At 43.0% G+C, this 10,117-nt stretch overlaps 1 non-coding gene across 5 annotated transcripts in view; it reads right to left on the bottom strand.

Annotated features, from left to right (window-relative positions):
- Positions 1–258: 258 nt before the first annotated feature.
- Positions 259–10,117, bottom strand: part of LOC102975368 (uncharacterized) — a 29,929-nt gene continuing 20,070 nt past the window's right edge. For 4 of the 5 annotated variants that reach the window (XR_008615431.1, XR_008615433.1, XR_008615432.1 and 1 more), the window contains one exon: positions 259–3,369. This is a non-coding gene — a transcript (uncharacterized protein). The remainder of the gene's footprint in view (positions 3,370–10,117) is intronic. The other variant, XR_008615430.1, reaches the window with a different exon arrangement.

Consider the following 10,117-nt stretch of genomic DNA (forward strand, 5'->3'; position numbering starts at 1 on the left):
ACCCACCCCCCCCGCCACATCTACCATATGCCCACCCTCCTCCCAATCTCCCCAACTCAGAGAAGAAACAAGGCCCCAGTACCATTGGTGCCTCTGTCTCCTCAGGGGTCCATTGATCACTGGGCAAAGGCATCAGCAGCAGGAGGCACATGGGCAATCAACAGCTAAGCTCTGGGACAAGCACAGAAGGATGTACCACCTCCACAGGCTATTGCCCGAGTGTGGCCAGTTATGTAGTTTCCAGGGCAGTGCCCTAGACCATCAGACGTGCTCCCTGTCTGAACGCACATCCCTCACAGCCCCATGCCCACGGCCACCAGCATCAGTGCCCCTTACTGTAGGCGTCTTATTACTCGTATTTCAGTCACCTCCTCATAACTCCACTGGTGAGGGTATAATTCCCACCCTAAGGGTGTGGCCAAACACATGACCCCTGACACTGGCCAGATGCAATCAACAGCCATTTATTAACCACATGTTAACATGTGGGAGACAACACACAAGGCCATGGGAAGGCCACACACTGGCAGAGTGAACAACCAAGGGCTGTGGGATGCAGTCTCTGTGGGATCGAGAGGGTACGGTGCCCTGCTTCCCGCAAGAGGACATGACTGGCTTGTTTAAATGACTCTGCACGCCGGTAGGGAACTGAAACTCACTACAAAGGGATAAGCAAGAACTGTGCCTGCTCCCTTTGATAAAAAGGGTTGTAAGGTTAGGAGACATTACCTGTGAGAAGCATGTGGAGGGAAACTTGCACCACGGCCATTTGAGGGCATCCTTGTTTCACCAGAATGTGAAGGCAGCATATCTACTGGCCTTAATTTTAGAACTTACAACACAACTAGGCAGACAGCATCCAGAATATCCTTGACAAATTCAGAGAGGATCCAGTATGACTACAGACTTCCCATGGTTTCTGTTAGCAACCAGAGCCCCAAATCACTCCATGCAGGTCTCATTCAACTCCGTAGCTCAGACGCAGCCACAGAGAACCATGTGTGGATCTCAGCTACCCACGGTCCTATCTGCTTTTTCTGCACTTGCTGTGCCCTCAGAAATCACACCCTTCCTCTGTCCATCCAACCATCATTCAAAGCCCAGCCCCACGGATAACCCACCCCAGGTCTGGTGACTCACAGATGACTGAATTTGCCCCTGATCATATGCACCTGGCTGAATGAAACATCCTAGCCTCCACCAAAGTCCTCACAAAATCTTGGTGAGTCCATAAAGTGGTGAAAAAGCACAAGTTTCAGCCTGAATATATCTTTAAGTATGCACAATTTATGGCAAGACAATTAGTCAATCCTCATTTTTCATGGATTCTGTATTTGTAAATTTGCCTACCTGCCAAAACTGGAAACCCCCCCAAATCAATACTCACATTTTTACACTTATTCACAGACATGTGGAGACACAAAAAATCCGAGTCACCCAGTGTACATGAGATACACAAGATGATGCTCTGCCTTCTCTTTGCAGCTCCCATACTGTAAACAAGCATTCTTCCCATGATGTATTTAGTGCCCCATTTATGCTTCTTCTTGGTGGTTTTGTGGCCCAAAATGGCCTCCAAACCTGGAGCTTATGTGCCGCCTAGAGTTCCTAAGCCCAAACAATGTGGCTTAAAGAAAATACATGTTAGGTAAGCATTGTTCAGGCAGGAATCATAGTGCTGTTAGCCATGATTTCAGTGTTAACAAATCAACAGTATACAGTAAATGAGTTGTCTTTAAACAGAAACACATGGAAAACCATGTTATGTACTGACCAGTTGACAAAAACGTTGTGACCAGAGGCTCTCAGGAACCTAATTCCAGACTTCCCCTAGGAACAACGGCTCTATATTCACTGATTCAGTGAATTAGAGAACATGACTAGCGTGAATGACAACTGATTGTATTTCAGTAAAGCTGTTTAAAAACCAAAGGTAACTCTTAAAATTTGTAACCTCCTAATTATTTCACTATGCTTTACTATTCTATACATTCTCAGGGTTATTTGTGTCTACTATTATCAGTATGGCAAAAACAGAAATACAATGTGGCACCTTCTTTGCATCTTTGTCTCTTTTCAGGCTGCCACAACAAAATACCACAGACTGGGTGGCTTAAAGAAATGTATATTCTCCTATTTCTAGAGGCTGGGAGTCTACGACCAAGGTGCCACCAGGAATGGTTTCTGGTGAGGCCTTTCTTTCTGACTTCTAATCAACCACCTTCTTGGTGTGTCATTAAATGGCCTTTCCTCTGTTCATGAATACAGTGAGAAAGTGAGCACCTTCTGGTGCCTTGTCTTCTTCCACGGACACAAGTCACACCGGATTAGGACCCCGTTCTTATGACCTCATTTGTCCTTAGTTATCTCCTTATAGGACATACCTAAACACATAGTTACATTGGCTGTTAGGGTTTGAACATATGAATCTTGAGGGACACAATTCAGTCCATAACAGACTTACCTATATTATGTAAAGGCCTTTATTCCTTGTGAACATTCTGGTATTTTAGGAGATTGGGGTTGAAGATAAAGGACTTTCCATTCACTGCACTCATAAGGCCTTTCTCCAGTGTGAATTCTCTGGTGTCTAATGAGGCGAGAGCTCTGGCTAAAAGATTCCCCACATTCACTGCACTCATATGGCTTTTCACCAGGGTGAACTTTTCGATGAATGATAAGGTTGTACTTCTTGCTAAATAATTTTCCACCTTCCCCACACTCATAAGGCTTTTCTCTAGTGTGAACTCTCAAATGCTCCCTGAGGCTACAGTTTTTTCTAAAGGATTTCCCACACTCACGGCACCTGTAAGATCTTTCCCTCTTGAGGACTCTGGTGCTGAACAAGGGTGTGTTTGGGGCTGCAAGCTTTCATGCACTCTAGCCGGTTGTAATGGTTGTTTACACTGTGGAAGGCCACCGCACACTCTGCTCCGCTGTTTGACTTCTCCCTGGTGTGAGTGGCCTGTTGCTGAAGATGTCCTGAGCTGGCCAGAAAGTCCTTCCCAAACTCCTTACAGGTAAAGGACTTCCCTGACACATGGAATTAGCAGCTCTTCAAGAACAAGGCTCTGCTCATGCTGCTTTTGAAGCATTTCTCTCCAACACGCTGCTTGTGCAGCTGATAAAGGTCTGCAGTGAGAGCAAATTGTTTTCCACATGCCCCACACATGTGCAATTTCTGCCTGTGATATGTTTCCTGGTCTACAACCAAGTGCAAACTGTCTCTCAACATGGGTCCACACATCTCACAGAGGTGGGCCTTCTGGGGAGACAGACCTGCTTTGAGAGTCCTATCCTGTGGCATTACTTTGGCAGAAATGCTGTGCTCAGAAGATGCCTCCTTATCCTCCACTCCACACCAACAACCTGAAAGAAAGAAATGCTGGTGAAGTGCATGTTGATTCCGGTGAGAAGGGTAACCTGTAGAAAAGTGGGGGGGGGGACACAAACCCAGGAACAATCAGTGGGATTGTTCTGGGGACCAAAGAGTTGGGTACAGGTTGAGAATGGGTTGCTTAGCAGAACTGGGCCTCTAAAGATCACAGAACAGGGGAGGACTCACGAAGTTAAATACACCACCACTGGGTGTGGCACAGGGAGGAAAGGGTCTACAATTCCTTCCTTTGGAAACAACTCTCTCCGGAGATCTGGTCTTCTGCTGACATGGGTGTGTTATGTAGAAGAGTGTGTTCAGGCCCAAGAAAATGCAATTGCAACAGAGTATCTGGTGTTCAATGACTGTTTAAGAATACATGTGCAGGACTTCCCTGGCAGTCCAGTGGTTGGGACTCTGCCAATGCGGGGGATGTGGGTTCGATCCCTGGTCGGGGAGCTGGGATCCCACATGCCTTGGGGCCAAAGGGCCAGAACATAAAACAGAAGCAATATTGTAGCAAATTCAATAAAGACTCTGAAAATGGTCCACATCAAAAAAATCTTAAAAAAAAAAGAATATGTGTGCATGTTATGATGCACATGTAGAGGCCAATGTCAGAGAGTACTTACAGGTGAAGCAATGAGAATGGCGAGTGATGTGTAGCCCACAGATGTGGTGAACATCCCTGAGCTGGAAAAGCAGAAGTGACAAAGAGCAGAGCTGACAAGTTGGCAGTGTCAAGAATGGGAAAGGAAAGGCGTTAGGCTGCCTTTGTCAGCAGCACCAACATACTACTCAAACAGAATAGGTTTCTGTATGATCTGAGCACAGCTCAGACATCGTGCCTCCCCCAGGGCTAGGCTCCCATGGAATCCATACTGCTGTAGCTGGATTTATGCTACAAACTCAAATGTTTATGTCCCTGCAAACACCATATGTTGAAATCCTAACCCTCAATGTGATGGTAGTAAGAGATGGGGGACTTTGGCAGGTGATTAGGTCATGAGGGTGAAGCCCTCACCAATGGGATTAGTGCCCTTGTACAACTGACCCCAGAAAGCCTTCTCATTCTCCTTCTGCCATATGAGGACACAGCAACAAGGAGGCCATTTATGAACTAGGAAGTGGGCCTCACCAGACACTGAAACTGCCAGTGCCTTGATCGAGGACTGTCCAGCCTCCAGACCTGTGAAATAAATGTTTGTTGTGTAAGTACCAGCCTATGGTAGTTTGTTATAGAAACCTGACTGGACTAAAACAGAAATTGGTTTGAGAAGTGGGATGCTGCTTGCAAGAAAAACCTGAAAAATAAGAAGTGGCTTTGGATGTGGGTAATGGTCAGAGGCTACCAAGAGTTTTGAGGTGCATATATGCAAAAGCCAACATTGTCAAGAATGCTAAGTAATTCTGGTAAGAGCTTAGGAAGAAAAGAGGGGAGTTATAGAGAAAGCTTCCATCTTCTTAGATGATGATGAATCATGAACAAAATGTGCAAAGAAATACGGATGGTAAATGCTATTCTATTCTGATGAAGTCTCAGAAAGAAATGAGGAACATGTTATTAGACAAGGAACACTGAAGATCCTTTTTATAAAGTGGAAAAGAATTTGGCTGAATTTTGTTCATGTTCTAGTGTTTTATAGAAGGTAAAATGTGTGAGCAATGAAATCTGATATTTAACTGAGAAAATTTCTAAACAGTGCTGCAGAGCGGCTTGGTTCCTCCTGACTGCTTAGAGTAAAATACAATTAGAAAGATGACTTGAGGACGCAATTGTTAAGCAAAAAGGAACCAGAACTTAAAGATCTGAAAAACTCTCAGCCTGTCCATTTTGAAAAGAATGAGGTGTTTTCAGAAGAGAACACTAAGACTCTGATAAGATTAGCATGCATATGACCCAGGAACCTCATCTGCCATCTCAAAAATTATCCCCCTTAAGGTGATCAGGGACCCTCACGGCTGCCACCCCCACCACAGGCCCAAAGAGCAAGGGTCAAGGGAGAGCAACATGACTCCGATGGGTGGGGCCACCTATCTGGGTCAGGCACACCCCGATGTTCCAGCTCCGTGCCTCACAGTGGGGCCCCGGCAGAGAGCTATGGTGTGCTCGGTGGACACATGGGGCCAGGGATTCCCAGAGCCGTAGCACCTGGACCCAACAACAACAGAGCCACCAGCTAACAGTGCCAGTCTGAGAGCCACCGTCATGAGATCCCAATCCAGGAAAGCAGCAGAGGCAGGACTGCTCCCCAGTGGGCCTGGAGGGCAGAGCACTGAACCACAGAGGATTATTCCTGAGGCTTAAGGTCCAAAGACATTTGCCCCAGTAAGCTTTGGACTTACTCGGTACCTATCACTCCTTTCTCCCATCCCTTTAGAATGGGAATTGCTTCATTCTGGGATGGGAATGTCTACTTCATGCCTGTTCCACCACTATATTTTGGAAGCACATAACTTGTTTGGTTATATAGGTTCTCAGTTGGAGACAGATCTGTTGCAGGGTAAACTGTATTTCAAGTCTCACCAATATCTGATATAAATGATATTTAGATGAGACTTTGGAATTTAGAGTTGATGCTAGAACTAGTTAAGATTTGGGGGGCATGTTTGCTGGCCCTGCAAGGTGGAAATGGTGGCGTAGTAGGTTTTTGTTTTGTTTTGTTTTTTTCCTTTCTGCCCACAGGGTTTGGGTTTCTGGCTGGGAATCAGGTTTCTGGAAATCTTTGTGGAAAATTAACGGTATATGCCGTATCTGTCTTCAATAGGGCTAAAAGGAGCCCAAGCCCATTAACCAGCTGAACAAAGGCTATGATGGAATAGACCCTTGCTGAGATTTAGACTGGAGAGGTTGTGGAAGTGGGGCTGGGCCAGGATACAAAGAGAAATATGGGGGAAGAGAGAAGTTACTGAGAAGAATCAAGAGATCCTAGCATTCTTATTTGCTGTGTGATCCTAGTCAAGCAACTTATTCTCTTTAGGAATTTTTTAATAAAATTTGACCAACAGGACCCACCTCACAGAATTACTGAAGAAAGAAATGAGAATTCTATAAACCTGAAGAGTAAGCTTTGAGAAAAATCATCAGAAGAAAGGAAATTGTAGAAATAAAATTGGAAACATCCAGAATCTTGATGGTGTGCCAAACCAAATGTCAACTGGAGCTCGACCAAAAACTAAAATGAGCAAACCAAGGCCCAGGAAAGCCATGTGGCTGACAGGGTCTTGGTGCTCCGGCCTGGTGTCAGGCCTGAGCCTCTGAGGTGGGAGAGCCAAGTTCAGGACATTGAACCACCAGAGATTTCCTGGCCCCATGTAATATCAATTGGCGAGAGCTCTCCCAGAGATCTCCGTCTCAACACTAAGACCCAGCTCCACCCAGTGGCCAGCAAACTGCAGTGCTGGACACCCCATGCCAAACAACTAGCAAGACAGGAACATAACCCCACCCATTAGCAGAGAGGCTGCCTAAAATCATACTAAGTTCACAGACACCCCAAAAAACACCACCAGACGTGGTCCTGCCCATCAGAAAGACAATATCCAGCCTCACTCACCAGATCACAGGCACCAGTCTCCTCCACCAGGAAGCCTACACAAACCACTGAACCAACCTCACTCACTGGGGGCAGACACCAAAAACAACAGGAACTACAAACCTGCAGGCTGCAAAAAGGAGACCCCAAGTATAGTAAGTTAAACAAAATGAGAAATCAGAGAAACATGCAGCAGATGAAGGAGCAAGGTAAAAACCCACCAGACCAAACAAATGAAGAGGAAATAAGCTGTTTACCTGAAAAAGAATTCAGAGTAATGACAGTAAAGATGATCCAAAATCTTGGCAATAGAATACAGAAAATACAAGAAACGTTTAACAAGGACCTAGGGGGGCTTCCCTGGTGGCGCAGTGGTTGAGAATCCGCCTGCCGATGCAGGGGACACGGGTTCATGCCCCGGTCCGGGAAGATCGGACCTAGAAGAACTAAAGAGTAAGCAAACAATGATGAACAACATGATAATTGAAATTTAAAATTCTCTAGAAGGAATCAATAGCAGAATAACTGAGGCAGAAGAACGGATAAGTGACCTGGAAGATAAAATAGTGGAAATAACTACCACAGAGCAGAATAAAGAAAAAAGAACGAAAAGAATTGAGGACAGTCTCAGAGACCTCTGGGACAACATTAAATGCACCAACATGCGAATTATAGGGGTCTCAGAAGAAGAGAAAAAGAAAGCGTCTGAGAAAATATTTGAGGAGATTATAGTTGAAAACTTCCCTAACATGGGAAAGGAAATAGTCAAACAAGTCCAGGAAGCGCAGAGAGTCCCATACAGGATAAACACGCCGAGACACATATTAATCAAACTATCAAAAATTAAATACAAAGAAAAAATATTAAAAGCATCAAGGGAAAAGCAACAAATAACTTACAAGGGAATCCCCATAAGGTTAACAGCTTATCTTTCAGCTGAAACTCTGCAAGCCAGAAGGGAGTGGCAGGACATATTTAAAGTGATGAAAGGGAAAAACCTACAACTAAGACCACTCTACCCAGCAAGGATCTCATTCAGATTTGATGGAGAAATTAAAACCTTTACAGACAAGCAAAAGTTAAGAGAATTCAGCACCATCAAACCAGCTTTACAACAAATGCTGAAGGAACTTCTCTAGGCAGGAAACACAAGAGAAGGAAAAGACCTACAAAAACAAACCCAAAACAATTAAGAAAATGGTAATAGGAACATACATATTGATAATTACATTAATTGTAAAAAGAAGAAGATGTAACAATTGTAAATATTTATGCACCCAACACAGGAGCAACTCAATACATAAGGCAACTGCTAACAGCCATAAAAGGGGAAATCGAAAGTTAACACAATAATAGTAGGGGACTTTAACACCCCACTTTCACCAATGGACAGATCATCCAAAATGAAAATAAATAAGGAAACACAAGCTTTAAATGACACATTAAACAAGATGGGTTTAATTGATATTTATAGGACATTGCATCCAAAACCAACAGAATACACTTTCTTCTCAAATGCCCATGGAACATTCTCCAGGAGACCATATCTTCAGTCACAAATCAAGCCTTGGTAAATTTAAGAAAATTGAAATCTTATCAAGTATTTTTTCCGACCACAATACTATGAGACAAGACATCAATTACAGGAAAAGAACTGTAAAAAATACAAACACGTGGAGGCTAAACAATACGCTACTAAATAACAAAGAGATCACTGAAGAAATCAAAGTGGAAATCAAAAAATACTTAGAAACAAATGACAATGAAAACACGACGACCCAAAATCTATGGGACGCAGCAAAAGCAGCTCTAAGAGGGAAGTTTATAGCAATACAAATCCTACATCAGAAACGAGAAAAATCTCAAATAAACAACCTTACCTTACACCTAAAGCAAATAAAGAACAAAAAAACACAAAGTTAGCAGAAGGAAAGAAATAAAGATCAGATCAGAAATAAATGAAAAAAAAATGAAGGAAACAATAGCAAAGACCAATAAAACTAAAAGCTGGTTCTTTAAGGAGATAAACAAAATTGATAAACCATTAGCCAGACTCATCAAGAAAAAAAGGGAGAAGACTCAAATCAACAGAATTAGAAATGAAAAAGGAGAAATAACAACTGACACTGCAGAAAAGCAAAGGATTATGAGAGATTACTACAAGCAACTATATGCCAATAAAATGGACAACCTGGAAGAAATGGACAAACACTTAGAAAAGCACAACCTTCCAAGACTGAACCAGGAAGAAATAGAAAATATAAACAGACCAATCACAAGCACTGAAATTGAAACTGTAATTAAAGATCTTCCAACAAACAAAAGCCCAGGACCAGATGGCTTCACAGGCAAATTCTATCAAACATTTAGAGAAGAGCTAACACCTATCCTTCTCAAACTCTTCCAAAATATAGCAGAGGGAGGAACACTCCCAAACTCATTCTACGAGGCCACCATCACCCTGATACCAAAACCAGACAAAGACGTCACAAAGAAAGAAAACTACAGGCCAATATCACTGATGAACATAGATGCAAAAATCCTCAACAAAATACTAGCAAACAGAATCCAACAGCACATTAAAAGGATCATACACCATGATCAAGTGGGGTTTATCCCAGGAATGCAAGGATTCTTCAATATACACAAATCAAACAACTTGATACACCATATAACAAACTGAAGAAGAACAACTATATGATCATCTCAATAGATGCAGAGAAAGCTTTTGACAAAATTCAACACCCATTTATGATAAAAACCCTGCAGAAAGTAGGCATAGAGGGAACTTTCCTCAACATAATAAAGGCCATATATGACAAACCCACAGCCAGCATTGTTCTCAATGGTGAAAAACTGAAACCATTTCCACTAAGATCAGGAACAAGACAAGGTTGCCCACTCTCACCACTCTTATTCAACATAGTTTTGGAAGTACTAGCCACAGCAATCAGAGAAGAAAAAGAAATAAAAGGAATCCAAATAGGAAAAGAAGAAGTAAAGCACCACATGATTATCTCAATAGATGCAGAAAAAGCTTTCGACAACATTCAACACCCATTTAAGATAAAACCTCTCCAGAAAGTAGGCATAGAGGGAACCTACCTCAACATAATAAAGGCCATATATGACAAACCCACAGCCAATATGGTTCTCAATAGTGAAAAACTGACACCATTTCCTCTAAGATCAGGAACAAGACAAG

This window comes from Physeter macrocephalus, chromosome 17, assembly GCF_002837175.3.
Source record: "Physeter macrocephalus isolate SW-GA chromosome 17, ASM283717v5, whole genome shotgun sequence".
Lineage (NCBI taxonomy): Eukaryota > Metazoa > Chordata > Mammalia > Artiodactyla > Physeteridae > Physeter > Physeter macrocephalus.